This window comes from Megascapheus bottae, chromosome 8 (genome assembly GCF_031878675.1).
Source record: "Megascapheus bottae isolate mThoBot1 chromosome 8, mThoBot2.hap1, whole genome shotgun sequence".
Classification (NCBI taxonomy): domain Eukaryota; kingdom Metazoa; phylum Chordata; class Mammalia; order Rodentia; family Geomyidae; genus Megascapheus; species Megascapheus bottae.
In genome coordinates, this window is record NC_143516.1 from 36,836,031 (window position 1) to 36,854,624 (window position 18,594).

Genomic DNA, 18,594 nt, shown 5'->3' on the forward strand with positions numbered 1-18,594 from the left:
TGCATCAGCAATGCTAATTCTCATTGTTTTGCAGCAGATATCTGGATTTCAGCTATAAGCACTTTTACTTGTCTTTTTCTGTTTCTGTAGGCGGTGTATGTGTTTACTTCCTTGAGGATTTATCTCCACAAATGTATTTGAAATTGACCAATATCCAGACCCAAATTAGGCTTGAGACATCTGTCAAGAACTCTCCCCTCACTCATGGTATCTACTTTGCTTTATTTGGGTTCCCATTGACTTTTTTTTCTTCTGATTTTTACATATTTCGAATGACATATTTAACAAGTATTCAAGAAGGGAATCTCTATATACAACCACTGGCCCCATTTACTTTTATCTTCATATTTCTGGAAAAGAAAGCATTTTTTCTTTTTTAAATATATTTTTATTGTAATGAATAGAAGGGTTACATTATATTCACCAGATAGCAGGTGCATTACTTCACAAACATTGCTACTCCTTCTATGTTTGTGTCCCCATTTCTCTCCCCCCAACTCCTCCCCTCATCTTGTTTTCCCCCCTTCCCTATCCTATTTCAAATAAACATGAATACAACATATCAGATAACAAGATAAGATACTGTAACAAAAGAAAGAATTTTGTTTCTGACTTTAAACCCACTTAGTCCCTTCAGTTTCATTTAAACATATGCAACAACAAACAATGACTTGAATTTTTTTGTTGCTATGGTTCTTTTGCTTTTGTGTACCAGTCCTGAGGTTTGAACTAAGGGCCTGGATATTGCCAGTGAACTTAGGAGAGGAAAAGAGCTTAGAGGCTGACTGAAGTTCAAGTGCCATGTTCAAATACCCTTAACAAGTTAGTGGGGAGACAAGGGAACCAGTATTCTTGACTTTCCTCAGTCTAACCTAGTGCCCAAAATACCATTCTGTTTCTGTAAAGAAACAAAGATGAAGCCAGGCGTGGTGGCTCATGCCTGTAATCCAACCTATTCAAGAGGCTGAGATGATGTAAGGCTCACAGTTCAAAGCCAGCCACGTCACTAATATGCATGAGACTCTTATCCCCAGTTAACTACTAGAAAACTGGAAATGGCACTGTGGCTCAAGGGGTAGGGCAGTACCTTCGAACTGAATAGCTCAGGGACAACACCCAGGCCCAGAGTTCAAGCCCCACGACTGACCAAAAAAAAAAAAAAAGAACAAAGATGATATCACAAGAATTAAATCAGAGAGATTTTTGTTTATTTTCTGTTAGGGTCTTGCTATGTAGCCCAGGCTAAATTTGAATTTTGTTGTTTTCCAGCCTCAGCCTCCTCAGTGCTGGAATTATAGATATGTGCTACTATACCCAGCTCTAGAGATTATTTTGTTGGTAGACTATATTAGCTGAGAAAAGTTAAAGAGAGGAGAAGTTCAAGGTTGTGAAATGAGGAACTAGGCGAATGAAATTGACTGTAGAATGAACTGAGGACATTTAATCACTTATCCAACAGCTTCTTCCAATAGTCCTACATCATAACAGCACGTAGCAGTGCCAACATCTCCTCCAGGTCTTTTCTGATACTCTTCTCCTATCTCCTTTCTTGATGCTCCTCTGGATTCTCCTTCTAGCAAATCAGCATAAGTGTTTCAAGCAAAACCAGCTGTGACATCTTTTCTTCTTTTTAAAAAGTCTGGCAATCAACACTGATTGTATGACCTTACCACTCTTACCTTGGTGGGGAGGTAAACTGCCTTTTATTGTTATTGTATGTCCAACTCTGTTCATGAGTTCCAGGTTCTCATGTTTAATTACATACCAGAGCTGTTAAGTAGCTACCCACCTGAAAATCCTACTTTCGCCTTGAACTCACAGTGGATAAGACTAAACTCATAATTCTTCCCCCTCAGCTCTGGCCTTCAGTAATTTTCTGTCTTTTAACTTAGTGATTAGAAACTTGGGTTCAACATCTCAGCATGCCACTTGTTAATATTTCCTGTCCTTTGTACTTTTAGTTCAGTTCTTTCCACCTCTCTAACATCTCCTGAATCTTCATGTGCTTTCCTTTTCATACCCATTGCCCATGTGTAGGCTGAAATGTTCTAGCTAGATGTGCATGCCTTGCTTTGCATTTCTTATCTATGACCCAGCCTACAAATTACCATCCAGAAGCGTAGATCTGATATATTATTTATCGGCTCAGTGCTCTCAAATCTCTTTCCAGTCATTTAAAATGAAACAGAAGTCCTCAGCTTCTTTTTTCCACCCAATTCCCTTTCTTCTGCATTCTAGACTCTATCTTCACTCATAGTTTCCCTCTTCCCAAACAAGCATGTCTTCTTTGTTCATCCATTCCATCCTCTTGAAAGGCCTCTCCAATATAGTCACATCCAAATACCTATTTTCAAGGTCCAGCTCTAATATTTCATCTTCTCTGAACTCTTCCCTAATTCAAATGCAAATAATTTCCCTCCATTTTTGAATTCTCATGGCTCTTAATATGTGATTCATTATCGTTCTGCTTTAAATTGTACCTCCAAAGTATGTGTTACCATTCAGGCTAGATTATAAACTATGAAAACAGAAAACGATTCATTATACCAGGTGCTCCCTGCAAAGCACTTCACACCATATTTTGCAAATCTTAGGCAATAAATAAACATTTTCTAATTTAATCAATTATGGAAGAGGAAAGTGTAGCCCTTGGTGCTAATTAGGAAAAAAAATTAAAAGAAGGGAATGAAAATAGCTTAGATTTCATTGAGAAGAAAAGTGCTGACATCGGTAGGGATAGTGATTTTGACAGTGGAAAGTGATTTGCAAGTCTGAGATGACAATAAAGCAACTATACAGAAATAGCCACCAGGGATCTAAACATAAGATTGTAAGGGAACATAGATGTGGAAGATAAAGGTCTGAGAATACACATGATCAACAATAAAAAAGTGTGTCTTAATCAGCTTTCCACAGTTAACAAAACACTGTAGACAATTTTATAAGTAGGTTTCAGTCCATGATCAATTAGTCCCGTTACTTTGACCCTGTCACAAAGCAGTATATCGTAGTAGGAGTGCATGGAAGAATGAGCTGTTTCCCTCATGGTGGCCAGGAAACAAAGAGATGTCTTCAAGGGCATAATCTCAATGACTTAATTTCCTCCCACTAGATGCTATCTCATAAATCTCTTAAGTGCTTTTAAATGTTCTACTATTTTTTGGACAGTCATGGGGCTTCCACTCATAGCTCCACTTTCAGTTTTCCAAGAACTTTCCTGTTCAGGCTGCCTTTGAACTGTGATCCTCAGTGATCCTCAAATCTCAGCCTCCTGAGTAACTAGGCTTACAGGCATGAGCCACTGCCACCCTGTCTACTACTTTCTGTTAAGGAATGGGAACTAGCACATGGACCTTTGGAGTCATTTTCTCAAGCCTGAGCTTGAGAAAAAAGAAAATAGAAAATAAAAGTACATATGAGGGACAAGAATTAAGAAGATGAAGAGGACAGTATTTCCAGGAAGCCATGTTGACAACAATACATATACTCATATTAGTCACTGAATGTCTCCTAGTGCCCACAGAGGGATAGGCATTCTATTTCAAGTGGTTGGCTAGAACAGACAGTAAATTCTTCAGATAACCTTGAATTTTCTAAGGCTATCTAAACAATTTTTTGACGAACCTAACCCTTTTAGGAATGCTAGAAGTTCAGTATAGACTACAACAGAGTTCCCAAAGTGTAACAGTACAGTGAAGAATGGAGTTCATACAATAAACATATATCAGATTGTGATGAAGCATGGTAGAGGCAAGATAAAGTTGAGTAAGGGAAAGGGATAGATGGTGGAAGCAGAATTTTAGACAGGATGGCAGAAAAGGCCTCACCTTGGAGGTGACATTTGAGCAGAATGTCAGGAGTGAAGAAGTAAGCCATCTAACTATTTGGAGAAATTTGTTTCCAACTATAGAGAGTATGGTTCTTTCTTTCTGGGACCATCCTCCACTTAGGTCAGTGATGAGGATGTGAAATGAACAAGGAAAGGCATTTTGGAGACTGAGGAAGTTAAGAAGATAAGAAAGTTAATACCTCAATCAATGGTTACCACAATCATGCCATATGAAAGGAGAGAAGAAACTTTGTATCTCGTTGGCCCTTAAACAGTGAGGAGATCTGGTTCCAGGACCTTGCTTTGCCCACTGTTTCTTTTGCTGTTTCTTTCATTTTAAAATAACCTCCCTCTGTCTGATTCACTTGCCTATTCTTTACTTCTTTCATTAGTGGAGAGAACAAACCTGAATTCTAGATGGTGTCATACCTACTGATGTTCACTTAATCAAGTCATTTTTATTTTATTTCTTGTCCTTCTTGGGCTGGGATTCCAATTGTATCTCTTAACCCTCTTCTGTATCTATATCTTTCTCTCTGTTGACAACAAACCTGTTGCCAAAACTATGCCCCAAGCTCTGCCATATCATCTGTTAAAGGACCACAGACCTCCATGTCTGGTCATGCAGTTCTCCCTTTTGCCTTCACTGTCCTGCAGCATTTGTGTATACACACTCCCCAGTCATTCCCTGCTCTGGATGTGTAAATGAAGGCAATATACAGCAAGTTGTGGAGGATAGCCTATACAGTGTTCTGCATTCTCTGTTGACTTTCCCAAGCAAAACCGGAATTCTATGTCTTTGTGATTTCCTAATATCCACGGGGACCCATATGGACATTTAAAAGGCTTTTTAGATCCTTGAGAAGAGGTTGCAAGCTCATTTTTTTTTACTTCCACTAGTCACTGTGGTAAATAGTATCCAGTATGTGTTCAACTAGCACTGTCTGCTTATTGAATGTATTATCAAAGCTAAGCAAAGGGCAAGCCTGGTACAAGCGGTAACCCCAACTACTTGGGACATAGAGCAAAGATGTCAGTCCAAGAACCATCTGAAAAAGATACTTTATCTGTTCCAACAGGCAAAAGAACTGGGGATGCGGCTCAACTAGTACTTGCCTAGCAATCACAAAACCCTGATTTCAATCTTGAGTACCACAAAAAGGAAGATAAGCAAAGCCAGACACTAAGCTGGTAAGGGTATATCTCAGGCACCAATAACTATCACTATAGAATAAACCTCCCCGGATAAACTGAAATCAACCTCAATTGTAGGAATGACAGAGTTTTAAAAGAGAAATGAAGGTAACATAGTGGGAAAGGTAGAGTCGGAGATGTGAAAAATTACATAAAGCAGGAAGAGGAGTTGCTTCATATGAAACCCAACTGGGCTTGCTAACTAGTACTTTCTATAATTAGTCCTACCTCCCACAGAATTAAGGCCAGGCACTCTATCTCCAGGTGTTGGCTGGAACAAACTGTAAATTCTTTAGATAGCCTTGAATATTCTAAGGCAGGCATATATGTGGGGGTGGGGCAGTTATCTTAAGCCCTGAGCTCTTAGAAACGATGAGTTTGTTCACATCTTTATAGGTCTTGCTGAAGCCTAGTCCAGAAAAGAGCTCAGAGGAGCCTGGCTAGAATTTGGCCAAGGAGAGAATTTTTGTGAGTGCAATGGCTATTGCTTAAGGAAACTGGGATAAATCCAATAGATATAGGGCACTGACATAGGGCATTCTATACAATCTATTTCCTATTTCTGACATGTAGATTTTCATTCTTCCCTTGAGAATATCTCTGGAAGTTGTATACTAACAAAGCAGGTGGATTAGACCCTGAGAATGAAGGCTTTAAGCAAATGTTCAGGTCTTCATCTAATCATGAAGGGGAGGAAGGAACACAGACAAAAACAGAGGCTGCCCAAGCACAAGTGGGCACTCATAGCTTAATACCAGGAGCCAAACGTGCAGCCTTTCCACACTGAGGTTTTGTTAAAGGCAACAGCAGGCCTGGCTGCTGTTACAGGAAAAACATAGTATGATTATATTGGAGTTAATTTATTGAAATTACAGGAAAATATATACTCTTATTCCCCAACTCCCCAACTACTATTCTCAAGGTCACAGTCCAGGAACTATGATTTTAGCCTCTCTCTCCTGGCTCCTGACAGAGCTAGAGGTCAGCCTCTGGCTCCATTTTTTTTTACTGCAAATGAATACCATCAGCCTGAGCTAACTCTGCCTGGACATAGCCCTGGGGATACAAGCTCTGGCTTCAGAGGAATGGGAGAGGAGGAGGCCAGAGCAGAGAACAGGGAGGGAGGAAGTGTTCTCCCCAGTTGATTATTGCTCCTTAGAAGAACTGAAATCAGTGGGGAGTGGGAGGGGACACTTTAATAGCCAACGGAAAGCCTCACACAGAAACTAAGAGCAGTCCTCCCTCATGGAGTAGCTATCAAGGACAGAGACTGAGCAGGAGCCCTAGCTGCCTCCACCACTCTGCAGGCACCTCCCATGTAGCTTTTTGAGATCCCATACTCTTCAGACACCACACACACACACACACACACACACACACACACACACACACACGTGGGGGAGGGAGGACCCTGAGTTAATAATCAAGCACAGCTTTTATAACCAGTGCTAGTGATGTATTGGGAGGAAATCTGCAGGAGAAAAAAATGAACAAAAGGCAAGGTTTTGAGTAACATATCGAGCATTGACAGGAGTGCGTGATGCAAATGGGATGAACTCTTTGATGATAATCTTGAGATTCTCTACCACAGAAAACAATGAAAAATAGTGTTTTGCCTTTGTTCATTTAGAACTTGAGCAGAATTCTCCATCTCTGCCATTTCCATCCTGTACTGTAAACCCAATGCAAAATCTGAGCCATACACTAGAGGTCACTGTTTATTACAACCAAACTGCAGTTCCCCAGATGAGTGGGGGAGGCCTGGCCGCTGCAGAGAGCAAGCAGCCCACAGGCTTCTGCAGGAGGAAAATCGATTTAGATCCACCCAGGCCAGGTACCTCCTACCTGCAAAGACATTGCTTTCCATCACATCGGTGGAAGTAGAAGGTGGGCTCAAAGAAAATCATCAAAGGTGTCAAAAACGGAATCAACTTTTAAAAGTATTGCCTTCTTTGCAATTTCGGCACTTCTCCTATTTCTGTGGCTTCCCCTCCCCCAACATTCAACTGCATCACTTCTTCCAGGCAATCCCACAATCTGAGCAGTGCCCACTAAGAAGGACTTGAATAAAAACCAAGGCTTAAATACAGACTATACCCACAGCTAGCTACTACCACCAACATCACTGGGGTTGTGTCCTTCCCAGCCTGAAATAGAAAACAACTAAGAAACAAAATGATTAGGCAACAATGCTAATGACACCATAAGCCACGACAGCCTCTTTTGTTTTATTGGTAGTACTGGGAGTTGGGTTGAACTCAGAATCTTGCTCTTGCTAGTCAGGTACTCTACCACTAAGCCACACCTCCAGCTCAGTTTTGACTGATTATTCTTTTCTTTTCTTTTTTTTTTTTTTGCCAGTTCTGGGGCTTGAACTCAGAGACTGAACACTGTCCTTGGCCTTTTTTCCTCAAGGATAGTGGTCTGCCACTTGAGCCACAGCAGCACTTCCAGCTTTTTTCTATGCATGTGGTACCGAGGAATCGAACCCAGGTCTTCTCTACCACTAGGTCAAACTCTCAGTCCCTGGGCTGATTATCTTTAAGATGGGGTGTTGGTTCCTGCCCAGGTACATGCCTGGCCCATGATTCATCTATCTTAGGTTTTCTGTAGAAGCTGGAGTAACAAGCACATGCTACCACATCCCACTGTAAACAAGGAGTCACCCTTCCCCAGTAAGGCTTGAGACAAAGCTCCTCCCACCCAGAGTCCCTCGCAGAGCTGAAGTAACAGTGTGTACAACTATGCCCTCCTATGGGTTGAATTTTTCTGCTGTGGCTGGCCTAGAAGAATAAAAGAACCCTTCATTTCGAAGTGTGCTGAGCATCTTTTCGTGTATTTCTTTGGAGAATCATCAGATCCTTTGCCTATTTCGAATGACCACACACTTCAAAAACAGTCCTGGTTTCTGTCTTGGCTCAGCCACCTATAGTGGTGTGACCCTGGTGGAGATAATTTCTCAATTTCTCTGAACCTTAATCCTTTTAGCTGTAAAACAAAACTAACAATGTCTACAATATAGGATCACATGAGGATTAAGTGAGCTTTTATCTGTTGGCAGTTTTCCGTAGTGCCATGGTTGACACTCGATGACTACCTAAAATAGCCAGGAAAAGGGATGGCAGTGACTAGTGTTGGGAAGCAGGCACAGGACAGTCTCCTACTCTCTGCAGGCAGAAATGGCCTCAGAGGTATCTATTCCAGCCTCTTCATAATACAGAAAATGAAAGAACAAAAAGACAAGCAAACCCAGGTGCTCACAGGGCAAGAGGGTTCTACAAGCAACATCCTTCCATCTGAGTCTGGGGCTTTCTCTGCCATGCTTCACTTTCCTTCTGCTACTTGGCTAATGGCCTTGTGGAATATGACTTCAATGGTTTCCAACGCACAACTAGTTACACCAATGCAAAAGTCAGTTCTGAGGAAGGGGCGTTGGTGTGAGTGTGAGGCAGCGTGGACCCCTGACCCCATAGTCCAGGCTCTCAGTAGTGTCCAGTCTCTCCAGCACCCTGAATCCTAATGATCCACTCCACCTTCCCATCTTAGCTCTTACATATATAAGAAAAACCAATTATAGCAGAAACTTAGGACTCCTGGACTCTCTCCCACCTACAGGAACAATGCTCGAATGCCCCTGAAAGCACCCCGGAGTGCAAGGGTGCCTCATTCACTCAGACTGTGTTTATACTGATTGGAACCCCACATATCTTCATGTAGCTCCAATAATTTGATGTTCTTCAGTAAGTCTAATATCCCTAATCATCTCCCAGCCCCCTCACTAGCAGGTGCCACCGAAGTAAGTAGATAAACAGACAGAAAATGAGCTGACTCCATACGATCCACTAAAGATTTTCACAGCCACTCAGAACAGAACACCTGGGCTAGCTGGCTGTTGAAATCAATATGCCTCTTTTACAGTGCCTGCAGCTGAAGTTCACATCCAATTTCTGAAGTCATTCTTTCTCCAGCAGCAGAAATCCACTGCTATCAGCTCTACATAAACTTGGATACTGTGTCTCCACCTTAGATTTAGTGATGTGATTTCTCCTGCCCACTGTGCGGAAACATCCCACCATGCACTTCTTTTCTGACTAAGTCCCACAGTCCCTTCTCAGTACACTCTGCTTTTCTGATGATTCACATCAAATTTCCTGTTTGGTTTCCTGTATAGATACGTGGCTCCTGCTGTTTTAACCCACCTCATGGTACATCCGGCCTAAGAACACTTATCACCCTTGCCAGTTCAACAGCTGTACTTCTCCACCAAGACTACCTCAGGAGAAGACAGTTTCGTATCTTAAAAATGTGCTGATGATGGTTTGTTCGTTAGGCATTTCCTCTTGTCTTCTCAGACTCTGAGAAAGGCTCTGTAACCTTGGATATCTTTTGCCATAGCCTACGAGAACTAATAGGCACTATTTCTTAGGAATACTTCCATAGAGGCAAAGGGAATAGGCCAAGAGAGCCATAGCATAAAGGATGATTCCTAGGTCTTCCATATGAGGAAGATGGAAGGAAAACATTGGAGTTTGGGGGCTGTCCAATGCAACAGGGGTATAGATGGAGATTGAGAAGAAAAAATCTTGAAGCCCCTTTCCGTGAGTTAGCAGAGGCACTCTGAATTTAGGTGTGTGTGTGTGTGTGTGTGTGTGTGTGTGTGTGTGTAAGTCCTAGGGCTTGAACTCAGGACCTAGGCCCTGACCCTGAGGTTTTTTTTCTCAAGCCTGGTGCTTTACCAGTTGAGCCACAGCTCCACTTCCAGCTCTTTTGTAGTTAAAAATTGGAAACAGGACTCCCATAGATTTTCTGCCTGGTCCGTCTTCATACCTTAATCCTAAAATCTCAGCCTCCTGAGTGGCTAGGATTATAGGCATGAGCCACCAGCACCTGGCAGGTTTAGATTTTTTTTTTTAAAAAAATAACCTTTTCTTTGGAAGAAATAGCCCCAAACAAGGCCACCTGTTTTGTACTAGAAAGGTCATTGCCCTAAGAGACAGGTCTTAGATTTATACCTAGCTCCATAGCATTTGGCAAGTCATAGAATTTTGCAGGTTCTCTCTGCCATCTCTGAAACCACGAGGCTGGGACTAGGAGACAGCCAAGGCTCTTCCAGTCTTCTGATCTTCTCTTAAATGTTCTTTGTAACCTTCAGGTGACCCTATCAGTTCTGAATCAGAAAGGTTTGGAGCTGAATTCCAGCTCAGCTATTCAGTTACCTAAGGCAGAGACACCTCCCTGAAGGGCGGTTCACCCTCATCTGAAATCATGAAAATATCAGTGACTTTGCAAGGTTGCTGTGAGGATTAAAAAATAACAATTTTTTTTCTTGGCCCAAAGTAGCTATTCAATAAAGTCTAGCTAAATGCTACTATGACTTTTAAACATGTGCCAACTCAGGGCTAGGACTTGAAGTTGTGGGAGCAAAGCAACCTTTTCATATAGGGATAATCACAATATCGAAGTAGATAGTAACAAAAAAAATGACAGAGGAACAGATTGTGTCCATCCATCTGGAAGTGAATAAATTATAAATTATACATTTCTGTATATATGCAGTCTTAAACTAGCATAGACAGTTTATTGGTATATTTGATCAAAATTGAGATTATAAACTGGGTACTAATGGCTCACCCCTGTAATCCTATCTACTTAGGAAGCTGAGATCTGAGGATCATGCTTCAAAGCCAACCAAAGTAGGAAAGTCTATGAGACTCTTATCTTCAATTAACCACAAGAATCATTGGAAGTAGAGCTGTGGCCTGAATGGTAGAGCACTAGTCTTCAACACAAAAAGTCAAGGATAGTACCCAGGCCCTGACTTCAAACCCTAAGACTGGCATACACACAAAAAAGTGCACTTTTATCAAAAATAAGTTTACTAAATGTTCTTTTCATATAAACATTGTCTAACATATCAATCTATTAAATAAATGGATATTTATTATGATAAGGAAGGTGTAATGGCCACTTTCACTGGTGTGGGAATTATTGATAGCTTTCATGAATACTATCCACAAGAGTCAGATTCCAAAGGAATACCTCTGGCCTTGCTTCCTTCTTTTTCTTTTCTTTTTTCTTTTACTTTACTTATTGTTATTATAAAGGTGATATACAGAGGGGTTACAGTTACAGAAGTCAGATAAAGAGTATATTTCTTTCTGCTTTCTTTTCCTTTTCTTTCTTTATTTTTATCCTGTACCTTCTCCACTCAATGAACTAGTTAGTCCATCTCAAAAGTCTTTAACAAGAACAATTCTTTGGACCCTTGTTTTTCTCCATTTGACAGACGATAACACGGAAAGGGGAGAGTTTATGGTGTGTTATTAGGGTTCTCCCCATATAAGTCAAACCTCTTGGTTTTCAGGGTGGTTTCTCAGCAGTTGGGTCTGAAGAGAGTTTATATCCCTAGGCAAATAATCTGTGCCATTTCTAAAGGGACTGCTATTCTTACATGTAAGGTTCAAGGCTTTGATGTTTCTGTTTTGTTCTCAGTATTTCTTGTTCTAACTACCTGTAACAGTCAGGGCTCATCAAATGTTTTTCATCCTGTAGATGAAATCCTCTGGAATATTGAGCCAGTACTGGTCTAGTTGAGTCTAGGGGAGGAATTTTCAAGTAGGTTTACCCATCTCTTGTCTCACCTCTGAACAGCCACGCCTGTACTTGCTGAATGTCATGCAATTTCCTCTAACTTCAGAGCCTCATGTGACATCCTGTCACACCTGCTTTCTTCTGAAGTGTGCCAAGCACCACAGAACTTCTCCCACTGTTCCATTCCCCATTCTTATACCAGTTCCAACTTTCCCAGATCCTTGGAGCTGCCTAGCTCCTATAATTTATACTGCAAGGGGCCGGGAGTTTGGCCTAGTGATAGCGTGCTTGCCTAGCATGCACAAAGACCCGGGTTCAGTTCCTTGATACCACATACATAGAAAAAGCCAGAACTGGTGCTGTTGCTCAAGTGGTAGAGGTCTAGCCTTGAGAAAGCCCAAGGACAGTGCTCAAGGCATGGATTCTAAGCCCTGGGACTGACAAGAAAAAGAGATATAATTTATATTGTGTTCAATGGCCTGATACCTTCCTCAGGGAAGGTGAAGGTTTTCTCTGAGATCTCTTGTGCAAACCTTTGCCTTGCTGAGAGTCCAAATCTGTTCTGTTTCCTTTCTTGTTCTCTAACTCAGCCAGAAATCCATGTCCATCTGCAACCTATAATGGGGGGGGGCGGTGAACTGGGGGGCTTAATAATCACATGATGGAGAAGAAAGCAGCCTCTTTTCCTTGACTCTTCTTTTGTCATCCCACCTGCTTCCACAGGTCTTCTGCCGGTTCTTCCCCTCTTCACATGCTGTCCCTCTGCAGGTGCTTAGCTATCTGGGCTGAAAATTCAGTCTCAGTTCTTACAACTGTAGGACACAGACAGTGAATGTTCTATGTGTATGGGTTGGAGAATTCTGTGTGGAGATAAGCAATGAGGATCCAGATTCATGGATCCCATCACTGTTGCCTATGCAAGACTTCTGTGATAGCTGGGATGCCTCTTGGTGGCCATTTCTCACTCTATACATGTGCCTCTGACTATGTTCCAAGTTGTCTCTATAAGAATCCCACTCTGCCTTCTGGCTGTCCTGCAGCTCCTCTAGTCATTTTGTTTTATTCCTCTGAGTTGTAGCCTCTTTCTAGATTTCATAGATTCGAGGTGGAGTTCCCACCACCACCATTAAAAAGATTTTTATTTATCCAAAGTAGGAGACAGTTGGGCCTACTCCGCTGCCAATAGAGCCACTCTGTCATTTGAGTAACATTTTTAGTTTATTGCAGTTTCCCTTCCCTTTGGAAGTTGGCACACATCCTCTGGACCAAGAAATAGAGTAGAATGCTGGCTGCACAAATTATCACCAAACGCCCTGGTAGTAAGTCAGAACTCAGCTTTTTGCTCACAGCAGTAAACAAGGACACTACTGTTTTCCAGAGGTGATGGCACACATCTGTAATCTGCAGTAGGAAAGCTGAGGCATCTAGATCTCAAGTTCTAGGCTAGCCTGGATTATGTAGCAGTCCCCAGGCTTGCTTGAGATATATATAGTGAGATGGAGTGATAAGTAAGTATATTAATTGAGATGTTCAAGTCTAATTTAAGGCAAACATAATGATATAAAGCAAATATAATGATAAAAATCATGATAGTATAAAATAGGGTTAATGGACAAAACAGAATTTTAAGGCAAGGGTTCCTTAGAATCTTAAGGTATAAACTGTCACCTGACTCTCGTTATTAAAGAGTTGATCACTTCTATAATGATCAATAACAATATTCACAACTTTTATATTCCTAGGAAAAGCTTTCTGGGATAATAATGTTAACAAAAGATGGTAGAATAGTAAAGTCAGATGTATACAGAATAGTGTAAAGATTTGTTTCTCAGTAGTAGCAAGACTCACTAATTCTAAAAGCACCATCCTTTACTTCACCTCTGATCTCATAAATCTAGACACACTCTTCCTGAAGCTCCTATAGGCCTAGAGGATGTAGCTGTCTTTTCTCAGAGTGAATGGCTCCATCCTCATTCCATTCACTAACTAGAAGGTAACAAACATCCTCAGCTCAGCGACCCACTGCCTCTCCTTGAAGCTCATTTGTACTTCATGCAAACAGAATTCCTCCAGCCTTCTGTGCAAGTCCTAACTTGTCATCACCCACACAATAGGTAGGTAAGCCCTTTGACTTCCTCACCCTTTGACTTCCAAAACATATTGCACAAGAGGCAACAGGTAAAATGTGGACACCATTTTAAAGTAACACCAAGTTTTGAAGTACCGTGGGAAATAACCCACCATTGTTACTTTCATTACTGAAGGAAGTGGGGCAGAGATAACAGCGCTCCACCAGCATTCCCACGCACTCTTTCACAGGGTAGCACTCTTGCTGAAGATTGGCTGTCTGGCCAATTGGCTGCCAGGGACCACATGTCATAGCTATGCTTGCCCCTAAGCAGACACATAACTGGGTCTTACCCGGAGTATAGGAACAAAAGTAGTGGCATTCAACTTCTAGGGCAGGATTTAGTATTTTCTTTCTCACTTTACCACCTTGATGCAGACAAGATAGTAAAGTCCAACAGAGATCAGGTAGAGTAGAGAGAAACTTAAATCTCAGCAGCATCAAAGGAGGAAACCACCTGGCCTATATGAAATTAGGAGAAATAAGTCATATTATGGTAACCATGAAAAAATACTGGGTTTCTTAGTTAAATCAACTCATACAGGAGGTGAAATGATACAGTGCTCCCATGTGAAGTAAAGAAAGATAGTTTGCGTCATCGTGTTGGACTAAACAGCCACAACCTCCCCCCCCCCCCCGCCCCAAAATACTAGGCTCTAGCTTTAGAGGGACTTGATGTGAAACCAGGACAAATTAGTTTGGCTTTCAGCATATTAACAAAGTGGTAAGTATTTATAGGATGACATTAGTTGATCATCCTCTGAGAGCCGGTTTTCTTCTCAGGTTTTGGCAGCTGTGAATAGACTGATAAATCTTCATTCTTTCCCTATACATAGTAATAAACTGGAATTATTCTGACTTTTGTGCTTTAGATGGAAATAAAGTCACATCTGAGCCAGAATTAATTCCCTACATAGACCATTTTCCCCCAAGTTGGGTTTGCTTCATATCAAAATAATCTGTCTCCAGATCCTTGCTAGATACTAGCTAGAAGGATAAATGCTCTTGCTACAGAGAACCCAAACTTCAAAGGCCATCCTTTAATTTTGCTTCCCACAGTGCAGGTGTTCTGGGTAAGTCAAAAGAAAAAGAAAAGAAAATGTCCTTCAAAGGCTGCATGAGGTGGTTCGTATCTGTGAATGCCAGCTCCTAAGGAAGCAGAAAGAGGAAGAAAGAGGGCAAAAGCAGCTATCTGAAAAACAAGCTAAAGAAAAAAAAAAGGAGCTGAGAGCATGGCTCAAGTAATTGAGCCCTTACCTAACAAGTGTAAGATCCTCACTTTAATCCCGAGTAACACACACACTCACACATACACACGCGCGTGCATGCGCTAGCTTATGCTTCTAACAGAGGAAGACATAGTGGTGATTCAGGTTCAAAACCCATGTTATGTTGGAACCAGCGCCAGTGGTTCACACCTGTAATCCTAACTACTCAGGAGGCTGAGATCTGAGAATCAAGTTTCAAAGACAGTATGAGCAAGAAAGTCTGAAACAATGATTTCCTATTAACCAACAAGCAGCCAGAAGTAGAGCTGTGCCTCAAAGGATAGAGTGCCAGGCTTGAACAAAACGCTAAGGGAGAGAGTAAGTCCTGGTACAGGCACCAAAAAAAAAAAGGTTGGATTGCCTGAGATAATATACTGATTTTGGGGTAGGTCCTACTCCCCACAAACACTGCTTCTTTACTTTTCTCAACATTGAGCACTGTGCCCTCTAATTCTGACTCTGGCACTGCAGCCACATGATGAACTAAGTTAAGGCACTGAAACACCTTCTCTTCCTGTACCATCATTTTCTGTAACACGGGATTAATTAAATTGGCCAATTTCACAGAGGAGGGGTAGTTTATAGATGCTGAATGATGACAGTCTATAAATGAGGAGAGCACAGAGCATTGTAGATAAACACCACATAAATGCTAATTAGCCTTGTTACTTCCACATTTCTTCCTGTCACAAGGTATAAAGAACCCAGTGGCTTTCATTAAAACATATTTTTATTTACGTTTTCATTCCAGTAAAACATTTACATGGAAAAGCAAATGTAGCATTGTGTTTATCCATCTTCAGCAAGAAAAGATTCCACAGACAAAATAATGTTATTAGAAGAAGGCATCCAGCTCATCCTTGCTCATTCATTAGAGAGAGCTCTCTGGCAGACTGGTTTCACAGCATTCTCCATGGGGGGGTCACGTGGGGCCCTGCACCCCATTTACATGTGTGAGTCCTGGCTTCTTCCACTGAGTTATTTGTGGGCAAAGACTGATGAAAGCGTTGACTTTTTGAGGTTTAAATCTGAATGGATAAGAGAAGTTGGCTTCAGGGACTGGCAGTCTTGGCAACCTTAAAGAGATTCAGCACTAGGTGCTATTTTTAGATAGTACTTCAACTTTATTGACATGATAAATGCCAAGTTCAACATAGCCCTCCTAAATGCAAGGGGTCTGATTTATCCATCAAATACAACAAGGAATAATAATAATTAAAAGCTCTTCTCCCGAATGCCAACCTTTACTCATCTATACCTGGTAACTGCTGGGCTGTGGTTCACATTTTAGTATTTGTGATGCCCAGAGAATAACTTTCTGTAGTATAAGATTTTTAAATAATTAAATATAACTAGCTGGGTGCTGGTGGATCGTGCTTGCCATCCCATTTACTCAGAGAGGCTGAGACCTGATGATCACAATTTGAAGCCAAGCTTGAGCGTCAAAGTCCACGAGACTCTTAGCTCCAAGTATCTAGCAAAAAGCCAGAAGTAGAAATGTGAGTCCAGTGGTAGAGAACCAGCCTTGAGTGAAAAAGCTAAAGGAAAACATTCTGGCCTTGAGTTCAAGCCCCAAAATGGAGTCTCTCTCTCTCTCTCTCTCTCTCTCTCTCTCTCTCTCTCTCTCTCTCTCTCTCTCTCTCTCTGCTTATATATATTTTATAAATATATATAGGTGCATATGTGATATATCATATATATGTGTTATGTACACACACACACATATATATACATATATATAAATATGCTGGTATCCATGGATTTTTGTCTTAAAGCTTTCAGATAAAAATTAGTGCCCCTTCTCTTTCAAAGCCTCAAGATTTGCAAAACCTATATGAACTCATATCATTCTTCTGTTCAAATGCTTTGGTGGCCACCATCCCATTCCAAATAAAATCAAAAGATTGAAGCCAGCATGGGCAGAGAAATCCAAGAGACTCCAATCTCCAAATAACCAGCAAAAAATGGTACACTGGAGGCAGGGCTCAAGTGGTAGAGTGCCAGCCATGAGCAAAAAAGCCAGTGAGTTCAAGCCCTTTTCTAGCGTACATGTGTGCACACACAGACCACATATGAGATAAAACAAAAACTTGAGAGACTCCATCTTATTCAATGTCTGGGCATGGTGACACATGCCTGCTATCCCTGCTACAATCGAGAAGCACAGTGTCATTGAACATCTCCAGAGACACAGGGAAACACAAGTAGAAGAATTCTAATGACCAGCTTGGGCTTAAAACAAGACTCTACTTCAAAAATAACGACTGCAAAAGCACAGGGTCTTGAGGTCAATCCCTAAATAAGTAAATAAATAAAATGCTCCAATGCCATGGAATGACCAATCAGACATCTGGGTTTCACCCATTTTATTCCATCCATACTCTTTGTATTTTTCTGCACTATTTCTCATTCTCCTCAGTACTTATTATTACCAAACATCTATTTCTAATTTCTCATGATTATTTCATGTCTCCATCCTTAGAATGCCAGCTCCCCAAGGGGTGGAATTGGGTGTTGCCTTCACTACTGCAATCCAGAACAGTGGCTGATACATAATGGGTGGCCATTCATAAACAGCAAAAGTAATAGAGGAAGAAATCACGCCTCCATGGTGCCTATTTTCTCTTCTGTTGCCTCTCCCATTGTCTGGCCTGCACTGCCTTAAATGCCTAAGCTCTGACTCCATCCAATGATGGTCACCACTGCACCCACTTGTCCTCCTCCCAGACTTGTATTAGTTCCTGGGTCAAATTCCCAAGATACAAAACCAGACTGGCCCAGTTCTCAATTTGTATCACATCTCAGTACTATAGCAAGCTTGTGAACAAACATACCTGATGTCTTCTGTCCACCATCATTCATATGCTTCCAAAGTGGGTCCAGCAAGAGCCATGGGTGGGGCAAGTCTCTTGTAAAGGGATTAACATCTCCTCCATCATATAATTCAATGAGTTGGGGCTGTTTGTTTTCTATGTGGGTAGGTAAAGCTTTAAGCAATCTCTCACCATTCTAGCCATTCTTTGGGTATGCCACAAAAACTGTCTTTCTCACCGGGTTCCACCTGCAGTGGAGAAAAGAATGCAAAGGAACAGTTTACCTTGGTTCAATTTCTGTCTTCTACCTTTTTAAGGTTGTCAACTCCCAAAGCCCTTCAGGCATCAAACACTCACCAATTAAGACTTCAATAAAAGCCAGGGGATGTTGCCAGCCAAGATGACAAGTTAGGAACCTGAAAGACCAGTATTACTCTACTTCCCCAACAGCCACAACTAGGATCACTTGGCAAATGCTTTGTGCCAACAGGGTGTCCTGTCTACCTGACAAGGAGGAGTGGATTCCATGGCAGCCATTACTATATAAAAGAATGGCCAGGCAAGAGTAGATCCAGAGAAAATGTCACCACATCAAAACCCATCCTAGGGTTTTTCCAAAGAAGATTTATTTTTCACAGAGGCTTGATGCCTGGGCATCTCTGGTACAATCTGGCTTCCATATGTGATAATTTTATGAGGTTATCTTGTCTTCCAAGTTACCTTATACAGTCATAGATACTCAGCAGCTATAAATTCTAAGGCAGATTCAAA